Here is a 20,764-nt window from a genome sequence, read left to right on the forward strand (position 1 = left end):
GTGTCTATATTTGTCTCCCACCACCGCTGACTCAGCCAGGATTGACACATGGCTAAACATGAACAACCAGAACATGGCTGACAACTGATTGCTGTATGGCATTTGGTCATTTGATATATTTATTTAATGGATCGATGCAGTTGATCAGAAATAATCAGTTCTGAGCAACGGTGCGCCAGATAAATATATATATTCACCTCTTGTAATGTTTCTGATTGTTCTCATTGACAAGTGTAAAATATCAATCGGACAACAAAATCGTGGCCTGTGCAAAGTATTTAATTCAATGTAAAAAAAAAAAAAGAAACACGAGGATTGTGGGTGAGGCGGAGGCCTCAAAACGGCCACTTAAAATTGTTAGAAATAACAGCTAAATTTCCCTCATACCATAGTTTGTAGTGAAGGGCACATTAAATAATGTAGTCTTAGATATCAACTAGATCTGGAAAAAGGAGCTGGCCGCCAACACTTTTTTCTGCAAAATAGGGGTAGCTTATCCTGTTCAGGCTATATTATTAGCATTATCCTGCGTTTGAGAATTTAAAAATCACTTCTTTAACTTTCTAAAACATCTCAACGGTTCTAAAAGCAAACTTCGTTTGTTTGTTTACGTTTATCGTAATTTGAATTTAATATACATACACACACACACACACACACACACACACACACACACACACACACACACACACACACACACACACACACACATATATATATGTATACACATACATATACATGTATATATGTATATAGATTTATTTGTCTATATATATATATATTGTTGTACTTGGGGATGGTCATATTGCCAGTTTAGCCAATAAATATATATATATATATATATATATATATATATATGTATATATATATATATATATATATATATATATATATATATATATATATATATATATATATATATATATATATATATATATATATATGTATATATATATATATATATATATAAGAGGTATTAGCATCCAGAAGACCCAAGGTGGCAGGTAAAGCTATGGAAGTTCTATGGCAGGACCGCAGTCAAACTCTTGGTTCGATAATGATTACGAGTGATGAGTCTAATGCGAGTCTTGTATGAGCATGCATATGTTAAATAAAATGAGGAAAACCATGACTACGAGTGCTGGGTCAAGAAATTGGACCCTAGCTCAATGCCTAAGCAAGTAAGTGTTTATGACATTTTAAAGAAGCACAATGTAAACATCCTTCGGTGGGATGGTAATTAGCTGTCGCTAATAATTGTGTTATAAACTAGTTTAAAAACAAAAACAAAAACAAACAAAAACGTTCTATTAACAGATTTAATGAAGTCGCTCGGAGATGGGGCCGAACGGCTTCATTTCATCTTTCATTATGTTTAATTCATCCTTTCCAGTTGTGTTGTTTTTTTGTCCCCTCACCGTTGCTTTGACAACCGATGTAACTTAGCAATTCGGCATAAGAGACCGATAGGATAAGTACTAGGTTTACAAAAAATAAGTCCTGGGGTTGATTTGTTCGACTAAAGGTAGTACTCCAGTATGACTGCAGTCAAATGACTGAAACAAATAAAAGAATTAAAGAATATATATATATATATATATATATATATATATATATATATATATATATATATATATATATATATATATATATATATATATATAAACGATTTTGATTTTAAAAAATACATGTTCACCATGGACATCTTGTAACGCGTACGCAATGATATAGAGTAACCAACCGGAGTTAGTTACCTAGACGTATGTATACCTAGACGTATGTGCCTCAACAATTTTCTTTCCTCATAACTTTCAGAAAAATGAAACATTTTTAATGAATTTTTCTACATACACTCTTCAGATGGTGTGGTTTCGATTATATCGAAATTTGTTGTGAATATCCGAAAGTTATGAGGAAAAAAGGTTAACGCGTATGAATTTTATGGAACTCCTCTCCCCACTCCCCCGAAAACATTCTTTCACTACAAATTCAAATATAATTGGAACCTATACCACCTGAAAGAAATTTCTCGAAAAAACATTCAGTTTTCTGAAAGTTATAAGGAAACAAAGTCGGTGGGGAACATTTGCATATGTATTACCATTAGCTTCAATTATAATAAAAAAAAAACGTTTATTATGGACTTCTAGTAACGCATCCTCAATGATATACAATAACCGGCTGGAGCGAAGTGTTCATAACCGGATTACAGCTTTTGCGCAGTGTGTAGATTCTAATAATATAAGAATTTGTTGTGAAAATATTTTTGTAAGGGTAGGGCGGCGAACTTGAAGAATCGTTAGCACACCGGGCGAAATGCCTAGCGGTATTTCGTCTGCCGTTACGTTCTGAGTTCAAATTCCGCCGAAGTCAAATTTGCCTTTCATCCTCTCGGGGTCAATTAAATAAGTACCAGTTACGCACTGGGGTCGATGTAATCGACTTAATCCCTTTGTCTATCCTTGTTTGTTCTCTCTATGTTTAGCCCCCTATGGGCAATAAAGAAATAAATATTTGTGTAAGGGGTTTCGGAAAATTCACACGAGTTACTTTATTTCCTCATAACTTTTAGAAAATGGGTTATTTTTTCATGAAATTTTCCACAATTACCTTTCAGAGTGTTTATTAATATTATATCGGAACTTAATATGGAAAAAAAATGGTGGGATAGCAGACATACAGTCTAACATTACATATGTCTAGAAAATGAAACTTGAAATTTCGAAAAAATTTGTGCTCTACGTCAGTATGTATGTGTGTGTGCTCACTATTTTTCTTTTCACATGAAATTTCGATATAATCGTAATTCACACACTGTGGAAGGTATTTTTAAAAAAGTCTCATTTAAAAATATCCATTTTTTCGAAAGTTATGAGGAAACAAAGCCGTTACCTGAAAATTTTCTGAAGCTCCTCTCCTCACTGCCCTGAAAAAAAATTTTTTACGTCAAATTCCGATATAATTGGAACCTACACCATCAATAATAATGGCACAGTTATTTAGCCAACGTCCTTTAGAAAAATCGATAATGATCTGAGAATTAGAGCATCATTCATTAAAGCAACGTGAAATTTTGGTTCGCTAAATTATTCTGATTAAGTCATCGATTAATTTTGGTTTAATGAAATTCGATCAGCGCCTTTACCCCTCGCCCCCAGATTGACATTTTATTCTCAACAATTTGTGGTCTTATGCCAACAGCAGAAATAATTGTTTCAAATTTTAACACAAAGCCAGTAATTTTAGGGAAGGGTTAGGGTTAGTCGATTATATCGACCCAGCACTTGAATGGTACTTATCTTATTGCTCTATCGATCCCCCAAGGACGAAAAGTGATGTTGGCCTCGGCGGTATTGGGACTCAACGTAAAGAGCCGAAAGAAATGCCACTCGGCTAGTTGTTTTAAATTTAGGCAGAAGACCATCACTTTTCGGAGAGGGTAATGGTCAGTCAATCCCATTGAACCCCAAACTCATCTGGTACTGTATTTTATCGATCTCAAAAAGATAAAAGTCGAAGTTGACCTTGGTGCTATTTGAACTCAGACTGTAAAGATCCGGAAAAAATACTACGAAACATTTTTCGACGCTCCAAAGATATTTCTGCTCATGGAAAATCCCCATGAAAAAACTATGGGTACATTGACTTTTGGGGCAGGGTATCCGTATTTTTTTTTCCTTTCCTTTTCTTCAACTACAAGTGTATTCTCGAGGCACGCCCGTTCACTCGCACCGTTCTCGCCACTTTCATCCACCTCTCAACAAATTGGCTAGAAGACATTACCTCCCTCTCTATCCTTATTTTCCTTTTCAAGTGAAACTTGAAGAAGTTGATCAGGAATTGGCCAAAAAGAAAAGTATTTGCCTTCAGCCCCTTTAATCTCGTCCACCATACAACCTCTTTCACCATGGCCACCAGGCATATAAACACAGCCTTTCCTTCTTGGTTAAAGGAAGGCGGTGGGACGATCTTCACGATGGATTCAGTTGACAGCTGGATCCGTCCCACACGCGACAGTAGGTGTTCGACATAAACCCACAGGTCAGCAATGCTCGGGCACTGGACGAGTGCATGCAGGACCGTCACGTCGTCCTGCGCGTATCTTGGACATTCTCGGCTGACGGCACTTCCGTGCTTGTATAGTTTATCTCGAACAAGCAAAGTTCCCCGGCAGTACTGCCAGGCAAGAGAGTTTTGGAAATTATCCATCGGTCCCGGGGTGAAAGGTCTCCGGAATTGAGCGGCTAGTTGATCTTCGACGCCCAAGGTGTCTCCAAGAACGTCGTTGCACTTTTCCTCCACTAATCCTCTATGAAAAGCTTAAGTAGACGTTCCACCTATCACAGTGCCCGATTGGCTGAGGGTTGTAAGCGCTTGAAGACATTCTACTTTCCAAATGTTCCCCCTCGGTCTCTGTTTTATCCAGGACTGCAGCTCCGTTAAAGAAACTAGTTGCGGAAATACGTGTCCAGCGAACGGCGACTGCACCTGTTCACCGTCAAGGAAGCACTGGAGATATCGTAACCACAGAGCATGTCTGCGCATCATCCACCACGGTATGCCCAGGTCACCCACTCAGCGGATGTTGACAGAGTATACGCTCCAGCGTAATCAAAGGGTGACCGGTAGAAGGCACTACGGTCAAGCGATAGTAGATGACGGACGTGATATACGCGTTAGCTACCTCTGCCCGACCTCTCAAGGATAGCTTTCTCTCGGCCCATTTCTGGGTGAGAGTAGTCACCCTGCTCGTCACCTCGTTCCAGTTTTTGTCCATCTGGAGGTCCGGACCAAACCAGACCCCGAGCAATTTAACCGGTCCGTCCGTCCAGCGCTCAACGACGCAGTTGGACGGCATGGACTTGCTTTTCCAGGTGCCGAGCCGCAAGCCCACTGATTTTTCCTGGTTAATCATCGCTCCTGAAACTACCTCGTAGTACCTGAGAGCGGCGCTGATCATTTCCATGTGTTTATGATCCGACACCACTACGGTGACGTCGTCGACATATGCTGACACGCATCTCAACGTCGCCAGTTTGTGTAGTAGTGGATCGAAAGTCAGTACATACAAGAAAGACGAGAGGAGCTAACCTTGCCGGACGGAGCGCATGATGTTAAACAGCTCTGAGAGGTGATCATTCCCTCTGACCACTGGACAGATGTCGCTGTGCATTGCAGCGATCCACTCCTTGAATACAGGCCCGAAATCAGCTGCCTTGAGGACCACTGCCAAGTATAGATGGTCGACGCTATCGAAAGCTTTATACTGATCTAAATTGATCAGGGCCCCATCCATGCCAGGTTCTGTAGCTACTTTACCAATGATGCATCGCATGAGGTGGCGGTTGTCATGGATGGATCCTTTCGGGATGGCACATGTCTGTGCCTCCCCTACAAGATCCCAGACGACAGGCCCCAACCTCGTAGCTAACACCATGGCAAAAATGTTGAACTCTGCATTCAGCAGAGTTATGGGCCTAAAGTTGTCAATACAATCCCCCTTGTTCGGGTCTTTTCTCAGCAACACTACCGCTCCTCGGCTAAAAAAAACTGGGAATTCTTCCATTCTGTTGCCAGTTGCAGTAAACGTTTGCTAAGAGGTCGCTGAGCAAGTCTGGCATGTAAGCGTAAAGCTCGTAAGGCAGATCATCCAAACCAGACGATCTACCCCTCGTGCAGCTAGCCTTTGCTTCCCGTATTTCAAAAGCTGTTATCGGCCATTCGTAGCGCTGCGCCTCCGTCGCTGAGAGCCGCGCCAGTCGGTCGCCGAGAGCCGCGCCAGTCCGTCGCCGAGAGCCGCGCCAGTCCGTCGCCGAGAGCCGCGCCAGTCCGTCGCCGAGAGCCGCGCCAGTCCGTCGCCGAGAGCCGCGCCAGTCCGTCGCCGAGAGCCGCGCCAGTCCGTCGAGGTAGGACGTGAAATCCATCCTGCGACCCGGCTCACCGCAGTTCCCGAACAGTTGAGCGAAGCGCCGCTGAAAAGCCGCACACATCTGTCTCGGATCAGCTATCATTTGCTCGTCGTGATCCGGCAATAGTCGGATCGTGGATTTATTGCCAATCCGTGCCTCTGCCACTAGGGCCCATTGAACGGCTTTCGCCCCTTCGCGTCTGTGTGCACGTGCCTTAGTTCTGACAACGCAACCTTCGTGCTTCGCGTTGAAGAATCGCTCGAGTGCCAATTTCGCTGCGAGCACGTCGGTCGCGATGCCTTTTCTAGCCCTGCCTCAATTCTGTTCTTTCTACAGCTAAAAATAACAACGACGACGATAACGAAAATAATGATGAAATAGATGATGATTATGATGATGATGACCACGAGGATCATGACGACGACGACGATGAATTTGAGGTTGATGATTAATAATAATAAAATCTGTCAATGGTAAAGCTATAAAAATAACTTAGAGTCCTCTAACAATAAGACCTTTATACATACATACATACGTACACACATACAAACATATATACATAACTAAATATGTGTATGTATATGTACGTATGTGTGTATGTATGTATATACATATGTATATGTATATCTATGTGTATGTATATATATATATGTATGTATATATATATATGTGTGTGTTTGTGTGTGTGCATACAATTTATGTATATACTCTTTTACTCTTTTACTTGTTTCAGTCATTTGACTGCGGCCATGCTGGGGCACCGCCTTTAGTCGAGCAGATCGACCCCAGGACTTACTCTTTGTAAGCCTAGTACTTATTCTATCGGTCTCTTTTTGCCGAACCACTAAGTTACGGGGACGTAAACACACCAGCAACGGTTGTCAAGCGAAGTTGGGGGAACAAATACAGACACACAAACATATACACACACATACATATATACATATATACGACGGGTTTCTTTCAGTTTCCGTCTACCAAATCCACTCACAAGGCTTTGGTCGGCCCGAGGCTATAGTAGAAGACACTTGCCCAAGATGCCACGCAGTGGGACTGAACCCGGAACCATGTGGTTAGTAAGCAAGCTACTTACCACACAGCCACTCCTGCGCCTGATTATTTTTCTATTGCCTTATGTTTATTATTGTCTCACTTCTTACTACTGATAATCATATAACACTAGTATTTAACTATTATATATATATATATATATATATATATATATATATATATATATATATATATATATATATATATATATATATATATATATATAACACTAGTATTTAACTATTTATATATATATATATATATATATATATATATATATATATATATATATATAACACTAGTATTTATATATATATATATATATATATGACACTAGTATTTAACTATTTATATAGTCAATTATTCCATCACCTTGGCTATAACGATAATTTATATTTGGAAATTATTTAGATACTAACAATGTTTATACAATATTTAGGAATAAGAATATTTTTTAGTGTATCTACCTGTGTTATAGCTATAATAATGTATTTTAAACAATATTTAATCAATGCATATTAATATTGCTTTTCTATATACTTAACTTATATGCTTTAATCTATCCTAATTTGCAATACTAGATTATATTAATGTTATCCTACATTATAACCTATTGTCTGTTTACTTTTATATCTGATCCTTTAATCTTTACTGTAATATTTTTTTGTAAACTCTGTCTCTATAAATACACGAATTTCCTCTCTTTGTACCAAAACTATCTAATAATTATTTCTTGAAATCTTGATGGATCTTCCTTTTCATCTTGGAAGAACTTTTCATTGATTTATGTTGATTTTATTCTCATTGCTTTCCATACTTTCTATGAATTAAAAAAAATATCTACTTATACTTTCATATTTCTAATTTTTGAAAAATTTAATATTGTTCATATTTACTTGATATCAGTACCTATATTTCGTAAATATTGTTTCTAAACACTTTTATTTAGTTTTAGTTTATACTACTACTACTACTACTACTACTACTACTACTACTACTACTACTACTACTAATAATAATAATAATAATAATAATATTTCCCTCTATGTTTACGAACTTTCATTTTCTAGATTTTTAGTAATAAATATATCTCTTTTCTTTTATTGTACTAATAACATCTACTAATTACTTTTTAATTATATTACTAAAATTCCCTTCCATTTATTAGAAAATCCTTTTATCAATTTATATCAATTTTATAATTATTGTCTTCCATAATATTTAAACATTTTGACTTTGCGTTTCTATAATGTTATGTCGAGAATCTGCTATTTAAGAAAGACTTTTTTCACTTGAAGACGTAAACTTAAATTCTGCATCATTTTGAAAGATTTTGCATTTTACATCAATGTAGGCATGTAAGTAATATATTTATTACTAAATATAATAAAATAAATTATTTACATGCTTTTAAGTTACGAAACAATTTGTCGTGATATTAGAATTTTCTTATTGTTAAATAAAATTTCATCAAACTATTTTCTTCATTGTATGACTATATATATAATTGAAAAGATTGGAGTCAACAGGAAGGGGTACGGTTAGACATTTATTTTTTAATCACTACAATTGTTTAGACGCAACGTAGTTCTCCAGCTGAGCAGGTACTTAATTATGGAAATGTTTCCCTCCATTATAAGATCTTGTTGCGTAAGTTTAAAATACTCGGTATCAAGAGATCCTCTCTGTCTGTTGTGGCCTGATTTTAGTAGTAGTCACTTAGCTCATCAGGGTGCTTCTTATGTGCCCGAGCATTGAATCTTAAAGGCCAGCTAAAGACAATAGCATGTGTAACCAACCACGAAGAACAAACCAGCAGTACAAAGAAATAAAATATCAATCCCTTTAAAGCAGCAACCACTTTAACAGTACCAAAATCCCCATCCCACTACATCTACGCATTAAAAGCCGTCTGTCAACGACACTTCAGCAACAAAGCATCCTGATGAGCAAAGTGACTACTACAAAATTCAAGCCACGACAGACAGAGAGGATGTTCTTGAAGTCGAAGATTTTAAACTTACGGAAACAATATTTACATATCGCCTGAGGAAACACAACTAGGTCTCATAATGCAGGGAAACGCTTGCATAATTAAGAACCTGCACAGCTGGAGACCTACACTGCGGCTAAACAATTGTAGTGATTAAAAAATAAATGTCCAACTGTACTCCTTGTTGACTCCAATCTTTTCAATTACCTATTCACACACGACAGATGCCCAAACGCAAATCTGGAAGTACGTACAATACTACTACTGGATAGTATAGGGTAAATCTGAAGGTGGGATGAGCTCTATACTGTACTCTACTACGTTCTTTACAGAATATACCTTAACTATATATATATATATATATCTCGTCAGAGTTCATATATCCGCAAAAGAAGAACACTTTAAAGTATTAGAGCAGTAATGTATTTTTTAGGAAGTTAAAAGTTATGGCCAGTGACCATTGGTTTCGTATCTATAAAAAGCGCTTAGCAGTATAGGAGGCTCATCAGACCAAAATGGTTGAAGGCGCATAACCTCTGTAATGTGCCTTCAGTCATTTGAGCGTGATGAGTCGCCTATACTGCTAAGCGCTTTTATAGGTGCGAAACTAATGATCGTTCTATGACCGGCCATAACTTTTAACTTCCTAAATAACACACACACAAATATATGCATACTTATGTATGTGTGTGTGTGTATTTATATACATATATATATGCATGTATATAAAAGTTTAAATAATGAGGGTAGAAATTATTATTATTAAATAATATTAATTTAAACCAATGGCCAGCATACTATCAATTCGACTCTCCATGCATAAATAATTTAATTAATATTATGTAATAATATCAATTTATACCCTCATTATTTAAATTTTAAATAGTCATGTTCTCTAGCCAGTGGATTCGCTGCGGAGATTTATTAATGTGTAGAGTTCTTTCTGGTTTGGCACGCTAGTATTTGGACGGATATTTAGATGCATAACTGGTAGAACTCTATACGCACGTGCTCTATCAAAGAGGCGATTGGTATCTAGTTCCATTGTTTATGTGTCTGCGGCGATCTCACTGATGAGCTACAGATAATTATTTATAAAATCATTAATAGCGAAATCTTAGGGTATGAGATTAACTGCTTTCTTTTGTTTCCTATCATTTGTCTTGCTCGCAGACATCTAGCATATGCTAATTTTGAGAACATATTCTTCGTGGTAAGATGATTTGGCGTCTGTTTCTAGTATATTAGGAAGCCACCTGGTGGTTCTTCCTCTTATTTATGTATGCATGTATGTATGTATGTATAGGATGGGCTTCTTTCATCTTCCGTCTGCCAAATCTACTCACAAGGCTTTGATCAAGTCGGCCCGGGGCTATGGAAGTCACTTACTCAAGGTGCCATACAGTGGGACTGAACTCGAAGCCATGTGGTTGGGAAGCAAGCTTCTTATTAACAAGGCAATGCCTGCTTCTCTCTACTTCATCCACTTTTACTAACATCAAACTAGAGATAAACTAAATATTTATCTAATTGCGCCAATGCGTTTATCTGTTCTAATTTAAGGTCATGTTTCCCACTTCAACTGACCCAATTAATTTGGCAGTTCACCATTAATTAACCTTTTCAGTTTTTGGCATCAAATTCTTTCTTTTTATTCTTCGTTTTCTTCTTTGCTTATTCCACTTCTTGTGTCCATCCTTAAAAATAAAAAAAAAACGAATATTTGTTGGGATTTATATCGCAGATGGAAAAGAATTGATTACGAACTAATCAACTATCTTCTTCTTCTTCTTCTTCTTCTTCTTCTTCTTCTTCTTCTTCTTCTTCTTCTTCTTCTCCTCCTCCTCCTCCTCCTCCTCCTCCTCCTCTTCCTACTTATCATCATCATCATCATCGTTTTCTTCCCTATATTCGTCATCATAAGCTTCATCTTCTCCAACAAACATTTCCATTTATAAATTCTATGCCCAATAATTATATCTAAATTTAGGGATGAGCAATACCATAAGGAATCTCTTACAATGCTCTACCATTTGGCTTCATTTATTTATCAACCAAGGAAGGATAAAAGTGCATACATGCTTTACATGAACTCAAGGAACACAGAACCGGAAAAAATACAGGCAAAGTATTCTACCAGGTGCTCGAACAATTCTATCATTTCGACTCTTCATGCGTCTATCTATCTATCTATCTATCTATCTATCTATCTATCTGTCTATCTATCTATCTATCTATCTATCTATCTATCTATCTATCTATCTGTGTGTATGTGTGTATGTGTGTATGTGTGTGTGTGTGTTGCAAACAACTTGGGGATGCAAGTGCTACCAATTGAAAGCTCCGCATACAGGATCCTAGCAAGATTGTGGGATCATCATAGAGAATGTGTGCTGTTTCGGACCCTACCTCTCGACAGCATCATTGCACATCGCCTCTCTCCATTGAAATGAGGCCCCGCTTGCTAGATCAGCTGGTTATCATGTTTCGCACAATATTCTTCTAGCCATTGCTCATCGTCTCTTTTTATTACACACACACACACACACACACACACACACACACACACACACACACACACACACACACACATTAGGAAAATATATATAGGGTAGAGAAATTAGAGACATTTTCTACCAGTGGCTAGCATGCATAAAATAGTCAACAGACATATTTTTCATATAAAATTACTGTACATTTATACACAAAAGAGGTGACCCTAACAGGACACCTTACATGCTAAAAGGAACAGTCAAAGTCCAAACCACGTTTAAGAGTAATTTCGAAGGGGAGGAAAAATAAAAACATTTTCAATACTTACAACTTGTACCTAGATTTCGAACATTAATGAACAAATAAGATAATTTGTTATCCGTGTTCTTCATCAGCAAGGGCGCTAATAATTAACGTATAATTATGGTACAAGTAGAAACCATATGTCTCATCTTTATGCATTATAATTTTTCAAATCCACCGTGCAAGAAGAAAAAAGAATAAAAAAAATAAAGCAAATTTGAGTTTTAACCGTTGTCCTTGAAAATAGTGTCATATACATATATATATATATATATATATATGTATATATGCGCGCGCGCGCGTGTGTGTAGAGAGAGAGAGAGAGAGAGAGAGATGGATAAGCGTATATGTGTGTATACTTTAAGATTATACGTATATTTGTATATATTTGTATATATACATATATTTTATTGTATTTGTGTAACATTGCTCGTTTTTTTCCGTCCTTGTTTTTGTATACATTCGCTGCTTTCTTCCAAGGAATCTAATGCTCTTAGCTTAGTTTTTCCTTGACGCTGACCAGACTGGAGCAATATCGAGTATAACCAGCCGAAATTGCAAAGATAATGTGGATGTTTTGTTGTCCCTTTCTTTGGATGTTTTGCGTTCTTATCCCATTTTGTGTTTTATATATATATATATATATATATATATATATATATATATATATATGTATATGCATATACTCATTTACTATTTGTTTTTACATGATTGAACGCAGCGTCTCCAATCGTAAGTAGTTTTTCGTAACTTCATATTTTCCGACGCTACTCTATCTCTTTCTCTTTCTCTTCCTCTATCATTTCCCCCCCTCTCGTTCTTCCTCTTTACTACTACGTATCTCGCTTTACCCCTCTCGTTCTTCCTCTGTTACTACTACGTATCTCTTTTTTCCCCCTCGTACTTCCTCTCTTTCTCTTTTCCTTTCGTTGCTCACCCATTCTTCTACTTGCTCCCTTTGTTTCTCCCTCTACCACTCTCTCTCTTCCCCTCGTTCTTTTTACCCCTCTCGTTCTTCCTCTGTTACTACTACGTATCTCTTTTTCCCCCCTCGCACTTCCTCTCTTTCTCTTTTCCTCTCGTTGCTCACCTATTCTTCTACTTCCTCCCTTTGTTTCTCCCTCTGCCACTCTCTCTCTTCCCCTTACACCGGCATGGTCACATGCTTCCGGTCAATAATCCTTTTCTTCCTTGGCTGTCGCCGAGCAAACACACGAACCATTTCGTCCCTACTTTCAAGTTCGTGCCTCACAGCGTTCATACACAAACAATTTTTCTCGTCTGGCCGTAAAGCCTTTTCTGTTTGTTTTCCTGTCTTGTTTTTTGTCCGCCACAACATTCCTCCATGGCAAGATTTAATTTGTGTATACAAATTTAATTTGCGGTCCATGGGAAGAGCTGTTTTAACGATGCGTCCTACCCAGCTCTTCGAAACGCCGGTGTTAAAACGGAGGTAGCTGATGAAGTAGAATGTTCTCTATGTGGCTTGTGTGTTTTCTCGTCTCTGTTTTGTTTGCAATGTCCTGTACCCAGATATGCACCTATACATACAGGTGGATGTCGGTATGCACATACCTGTACGTATATATGCATATACTCATTTACTATTTGTTTATATATATATATATATATATATATATATATATATATATATATATATATATATATATATTTAGGTGTATATATATGTATATATAAATTCATGTAAATATATATATATATAGTCATGTATATATATTCTCTTTTCCTTTTATTCTTTAATTTGTCTCAGTAATATGACTGCGGCCATGCTGGAGTACCACATTTAGTCGAGCAAATCGGCCCAAGGGCTTATTCTTTGTAAGCCTAGTACTTATTCTGTCGGGCTCTTTTGCCGAACCGCTAAGTTACGGAGACGTAAACACACCAACATCGGTTGTCAAGCGATTGTGGGGGACAAACACAGACGCACACACAACATATACATGTATATATACGACGGGATTTTTTCAGTTTCCGTCCACCAGATCAACTCACAAGGCTTTGGTCGGCCCGAGGCTATAGCTGTATCTTCCCAGTAGATAAGGTCTTATTTCACCCGTTTGCTGTTCATCCGCATTGACTCCCAAAACTGCCATATCAGACCCCTTGTTGATGTATTTGCAGATGTATTTTATGCTCTTAACAGAGTTACTTGATTCGACGTTGATGTGTGCCTCAAATATTTTCGATAGCAATTTGTTGTAGGGCACAATTCATCTGTTGTCAACTTCAACCTCTTGCTGGTGTGTCTTCAGTGTTGCAGTATAACCGCCATCTTCAGGTTTGCGCCGCCTGTAGAGTGGATATCCGTCATGTCCAATTCGTGTTTCTTGAACGAATGGTCTAGGGAACCTTTTATTGTACATATTACTCTCCATGCAAGGAGACGAAGGGTTAAAGCTTCCACAGGGCATGTGAATCATGTGTTTCTTCCCAATATTGTAGAGCTGAGCGTCTTGCTCTGGGTTTGGGAACTCTGCAGAAATGATGTCATCAATCGAATCTGGACGTATCTTCTCCTTGCACCATATGAGGGTATGTGAATGAGGCAGACCCGTTTCTGCCATTCGATTGTGTACATCCAAGCATTGAGATCACCAAAGATTTTACCATCTTTGAGCAGCCACAAAAGTTTTTGCTGTTTCAAGTTGAAGACTCTTGCAATTATATCATGTCTATCACTGCTGTGTTGACCTTCGAAGAGGCAGTGTAGAATGTCTTGCCATTTGGGATTGCAGGTAAAGATGATGAGTAAATCAGGCCGACCGAACTTGCGCACGTAGGCCATGGCATCTTGGGTCTGTTGATGCATGTATCGTGGAGAGCCAATGAAGCTTGCTGGTAGGATAACTTTCTTACCAACATTGTATGCGTCGCCGTATTGATTAAGTGCATCTTTCAAATGAATAAATTTTTCGGACCCCAGTTTCGGTTGGTTAGTGCGAATGAATATGAAACGTTCAGTTTCGATCTTAGCATACATGTCAACCATAAACTGGCTTGTGACTTCCTGGAAGCGCAAGAGTTGGTTGATTTCTCCCTTTCTCACCATCAACCGGTAGGCATAAAATTGTTGACAGGATACTTTTTCGCTGATTGGTAGTCCAGTGGAGCGGCCAATTTGGTGAATCTCAAAGTGATAACCATCTTCTCCATACGGAAACATCAAGGGGTACTTGCAAGCAGTCGTATGACCGGTGTGTCTCTTTAATGAATGGTGCTGTTCTCCAACCATAATGATGGCCACCTCTTTATTAGCAGGTGCATTGAATCAGCGAGCATGTTTGTCAGCTGTGATGGTCGTTTGTCAGCTGTGATGACGACTTTGAGATCAGGCACCTCGTCCATCCTCTCCAGAGCGCATTTCAAGCTATTCATATAGTTATGAGTTGAATGAAGCATTGTCTGTAATTTTGCAATCAAACGTTTGTCAACACTTTCATTCAGCCTGCACCGCTGGTCAACTTCATCATCGTCACTTCTCATAAAATACATCTGGACAAATTTCGGCTCTGCATCTGGTAAAGGTCTTAGGCTCCACACTCGATTTTGAAAGTTGAAAAGAGACCTTGTCGAGTGAACTCTTCCTCTGCACCGAATGATATCATCATGAAGGATGCGTTGTATTTTCATATTTTATGACGGAAATTGATACCGCCGGGAGTGTGGATCTTGCAGTCTGTCCAGCCTTACACTGCCTTTGAAGCAGCACATAGAAAGAGTCTCATTTGGCTATTTTAGAGCCTTGCAATAAGAACAAACAGTATTCATTTTGCCAATGGGCACTTGACGATTCATTGTGGGAGCGCAGGTGAAAGCAGCTTTAAACCAGACACTTCTTCTTGATGAGGTGGCCTCTGCATGTGCAGTTCTATCAGCAAGCTGTCTTAGTCTTCTTTCTGGTGACACATCGGCATGTCTTCTTTGTTGTGAATTCCTGTCTATAGTTTGGCGAGTTTATCTTTCTGCAGCAGTGTCAGCCTGTCGTGCCCTAACTAAGGCTCTTCTTTTTGAAGCTAGTCTGACTTCTATCTGTTCAGAGGTTTCAGTCTGGCGTGCCATGCCTGAGGCTCTTCTTTTTGCAGCAAGACGGCTTTGTGTTTCCTCGGATGTTTCATTCTGTCGTGCCCTTGAAGATGCCTCTCGTTGGGATGCAAGACGGCTTTGTGTTGCCTCAGGGGTTTCATGTCGTCGTGCCCATGAAGATGCCTCTATTTGGGCTGCAAGACAGGTTTGTGTTGCCTCTGGAGTTTCATTTCATCATACCCTTAAAGATGCCTCCCTCTCTTTTCGCTGCAAGACGGCTTTGTGTCGCCTCGGGGGTCTCGTTTTGTCGTGCCCTTGCATGTCTTTGTCTTTGCGCGGTTAGACGTCGTTGTGTGTCTTCGGCTGTTTCCTTATAAAAAAAAAGAAGATAGTTGGTATGCATGTTAACTGAATAAAGTATAAAAGTGATATTGTCTGCAAAAGTTAGAAATTCAACACACTAAAAATCAATATTGAAATTAATCGAATATAAACAATAAAACCTGTGAAATATTTCTTAATCCGATGCCTCAATTAGTTTAATGAAAATGTTGTATGAACTGTAAATAAGCAATAAATATTATGATATATAAAATAAGTATAACTGATACAGGGTGTCCCCCAGTCAATGTGGTATGGAAGTTTGGTTTCATTTTTTTAAGAATTTTAAGCATTCAAAGTATGAATTTCTTGTATTGGAACACACTTATTAAATAAGTTCTGGAGTAAGAAATTTATGTAGTATCATCGAAAAATTTTATGGGCATTGAAAGTGTAATGAAATTTAATTGAAAACCTTGCATGCATTGGTAACATTTAATCATTTGGAGATGTTGAAAAATTGTGTATTAATGCTATGTGTAAATTAATTTACAGCAGTATGTATATAATTGTTTAGATATTGGATTAGAATAGACGTTCATCAAAATATTGTATGAACTGTAAATAAGAAATAAATATTATGATTTGTAAAATAAGTATAACTGATACAGGGTGTCGCAAGTCAATGTGGTGTGGAAGTTTGATTAAGCATCTAGGAAATTTATAACTGTTGTAATTCACAGAAAAACTATTGATTTACCGTGAGAAAAGCGCTGTTAGAGTGTTAAGTGAAATTTGGCAATCGAGGATCGAATCCACGCTATGAAGCCACTACAAATGCATGAAGCCACTACAAATACGTTGTGGAAAAATAAATGATTTAATGTCATGGAGAAAATGTAACGGTAAAAATGCAGAATTATCGGAGTAATGGGCATTCAAAAAAGTATGTATGTATAGAAATGTATGAATGAAGAGATACAAATTAAGGAAGTCCAATAATAATGTTTAGCAGTTCAAAACTGTGAGTAGTGAAATGCAGAATTAGGTCGGCTGATCGTTGGTTCAAAGTAATCGAACATAAACAATGAAATGGGTTATTTCCTTTGAGTGTTTAAAGAAAATATTGTGTAGGTGGTATGAGTTATTTCCATTGGGTGTTTAAAAAAAATTAGTTATCTAAGGTAGATGTAAAGGTCCCTTCCAGGGGCCGTATTATCGATTTTTTCAACAATCTAAGTATGTCACTAGGTTTCCAGACATGAGTTCTACTCATGTGTCTAGTTTCATTAAAATCAATAAAACGATGTAGGAGGAGTTAGCTATTAACGCCACAAACAAACAGCACCGATTTTCCACACACACACATATATATATATACATATATATACATATATATATATATACATATATATATACATATATATACATATATATATATATACATATATATATACATATATATACACACACATATATATACATATATATACTTATATATACACACATATATATACATATATATATACATACATATATATATACATACATATATACATACATATATATATACATACATATATATATATATATATATATATATATATATATATACATACATATATATACATACATATATATATATATATATATATATATATACATATATATACATACATATATATATACATATATATACATACACACACATATATATATATATATATATATATATATATATATATATACATATATATGTATATACATGGTGGTTGTCTACTCCTTAAACAGAGTTTGACCACCTCCTGCACCTACACCTTAGCCCTTTCATGGCGTCTGATGTGGCTTTTTAAACCAGACAGTGTTTTGAAAAAACACCCACACAGATTGCACCTCTGATTTGCACTACCAATACCTGCAAGTAAGTTCTGCTCATTGTGGATCCTAACATGTCTTTTAAGACCCCCATTGGATTTTCAAACCCTCTGGCACACACCACATTCAAACGTGTATATACATATATACATATATGCACACACATATATATATATATATACATATATACATACATTATATATATATATATATATATATATATATATATATATATATATGTATACAAAGAACGTAGATGAGGGAGTGAGCTATTAAAGGACTATGGAATACTACAAGTTATTAACGGAAGGCTGCAATTTCGAGGGGGGGGGGGGCAGGGCGTTGAAGAAAGAAGTTATCCAGAAGCTCTATGTAAAGAAGATACTAACAAGTTTATCAAAGGTCAACCCTATATTAACGGAGTAAACTCAAGTAAAGTTAAACAGTTAATGTGGGTTACTAAATAAAAAATTTACTCACAGGAAATTAATACCAAGATGGAGTAAGTCTAAGTCCAGCGGTCTCTACATTGGTCAGTGACAATTTAAAGCAATTCACAAAAGTGCATCAACGCACTTTTCCTTATCAAAAGCATCTCCAATAGATGCCTAGAATTACTAAAGGAAATCCTGTATAAATTCTTCAATAGATTCGGCCTTCCCATTACTATAGACATTAACTGTGATTTAAATACGGGTTTACACCAACCTTATATGAAACCTAACTCCTACCTGAAATATATAAACTATCAAAGTAATCCATAATCTGTAAAAAGAGCTTTAATCAGAGGCATTAGTAAAAGGATTTATCTCTCGTCTAATGAGGACATATTTGATAGTCACAGGGATAGGTACGATAAGGCACTTAAGGATGCAAATTGTACCCTCCACTTCACTTCTGGACAAACAATAACTTCCATTACTCCAGCAATCCCTCCACTATATATCAGCTAACAGAATGCATTGCACTAATCAAGACAGAGCATAGCCAAATCATTCACAGTTTACCGATTCTTCTCAAAATAACGGTATACAAATTGACATTTGTATTTTTCCACATCTTTTCATTCGTTACTAAAAAAATCAAAGTATACAATGCACAACTTTAAATGCTATGTCTTCCATCTTATAAGTTTCTTTATCTTTCGCTCTTTTGAGCCATTCCACCAAAACGAAGACTTTCTCATTTATCTCCGCAAACAAGGCTCGCAAAGAAAACTGCCTCTATTCGTGCTCAAGAAAACTCACTTCAACGATGCCCAAATGGGTAATATTTGAAAATGATCACCGACGGCGGAAGTTCTGCTCTAAACTACACTTATTGTCTGGGATGAATGCACGATGGCTTACCTTGGAGCACTAGAAGCTCAAGATATGTCACTAAGGGTTATTAGAAACAGTACTGCCGTTATGGGGAGTGGGGTTAACTGTTGCCCTTGCAGGGGGATTTCCGTCAAATATTAGCAGTCATACCACGGGGTACGCGAGCTGACTTCATCTATGTGTATCTGAAGTCTTAACCTCTGTGGGAGCTTGTTCATCAGCTTTCATTAAGTAACAATATGCGAGCTCATATCGACAACGGCCCCTTAGCTGAGGAATTCTTTCATCAACTTCTACTAATTGGAAATGACGCTTTACCGTTGAATAACACCCTGCAACAACATGTACGGCAATGTGGGCACATGGTGTCTACATTGGCCGAGCGTAAAGAAAAGGTATTTCCCACATTGCAAGACAACTTCAAAAACATAGCATGGTTCGTAGAGAGAGCTATTTTAGTACCTCGGAATGAAAGTGTTGATAAAGTAATCCATGAACTCCTCCACATTCTACCTGGAGATTATTCAACGTTTGTCTCCATTGATACTACCATCGACGAACGTGCAACTGTTGACTATCCAGTTGAACTTCTCAACTCTCTACAACCCACAAAACTGCCACCGCATTAGATTTTCCCAAAGAAAGGTGCACCGAGGAATTTCGACCCACCACGACTATGCAATGGTACAAGTTTGACTGTAACTGCAATGACAAGTCATGTCCTACAAGCAACTATTATTGCCGGCTGTCATCGAGGAGAGATCGCATACATTCCACGCATGCCCCTTATTCACTCAAATGTGTCATTTCAATTCAAGCACATCCAGTTCCCAGTGCAATTGTGCTTCGCTATGACAATCAACAAAACCCAGTGTCAAACTTTAAAAATTGTGGGTCTCAATTTGCAACTACCCTGCTTTTCTCATGGACAACTATATGTCACATGCTCTCGAGTTAGCAGTACAGATGACTTGTATATTTATTCTACTAACACTGGACTTACGCAAAACCTAGTTTACCCAGAAGCATTGTCGGCTTCTCTTAACATATGTTGAAGTGTGCAGTCTGCCCAAACATTACAGAGATGGTGCTTTTCACAATGAAGCAGCTTTCTATGTACCTTACTTTCTGTAATACGTATACTTCTATGTCCTCATACGTCACCCAATTCTTTAAATCCGTAAGTCTAGGTAATTCTGGGGGCAATATTAGGATTTCCTTCTAATCTAAGCTACTATTCTACATGTTTTTGGTGTTAACAATTTCAGCATCGTTCATCACAAAATGACCGAAAAACATGTTTATAAAGAAGAGTTGTTTGCTTCACACTCCTCGTGTGCCGATTCTGCCCAGAACAAAGAAACAAATAATACAATGTGGTGATAGGTCATAACAGCCGGGCATCGCCAGGATGCATTACTAGTGTGTGTGTGTGTGTGTGTGTATATATA

The sequence above is a fragment of the Octopus bimaculoides genome, chromosome 21, assembly GCF_046866305.1.
Source record: "Octopus bimaculoides isolate indiv1 chromosome 21, ASM4686630v1, whole genome shotgun sequence".
In the NCBI taxonomy this organism is placed as follows: Eukaryota; Metazoa; Mollusca; class Cephalopoda; order Octopoda; family Octopodidae; genus Octopus; species Octopus bimaculoides.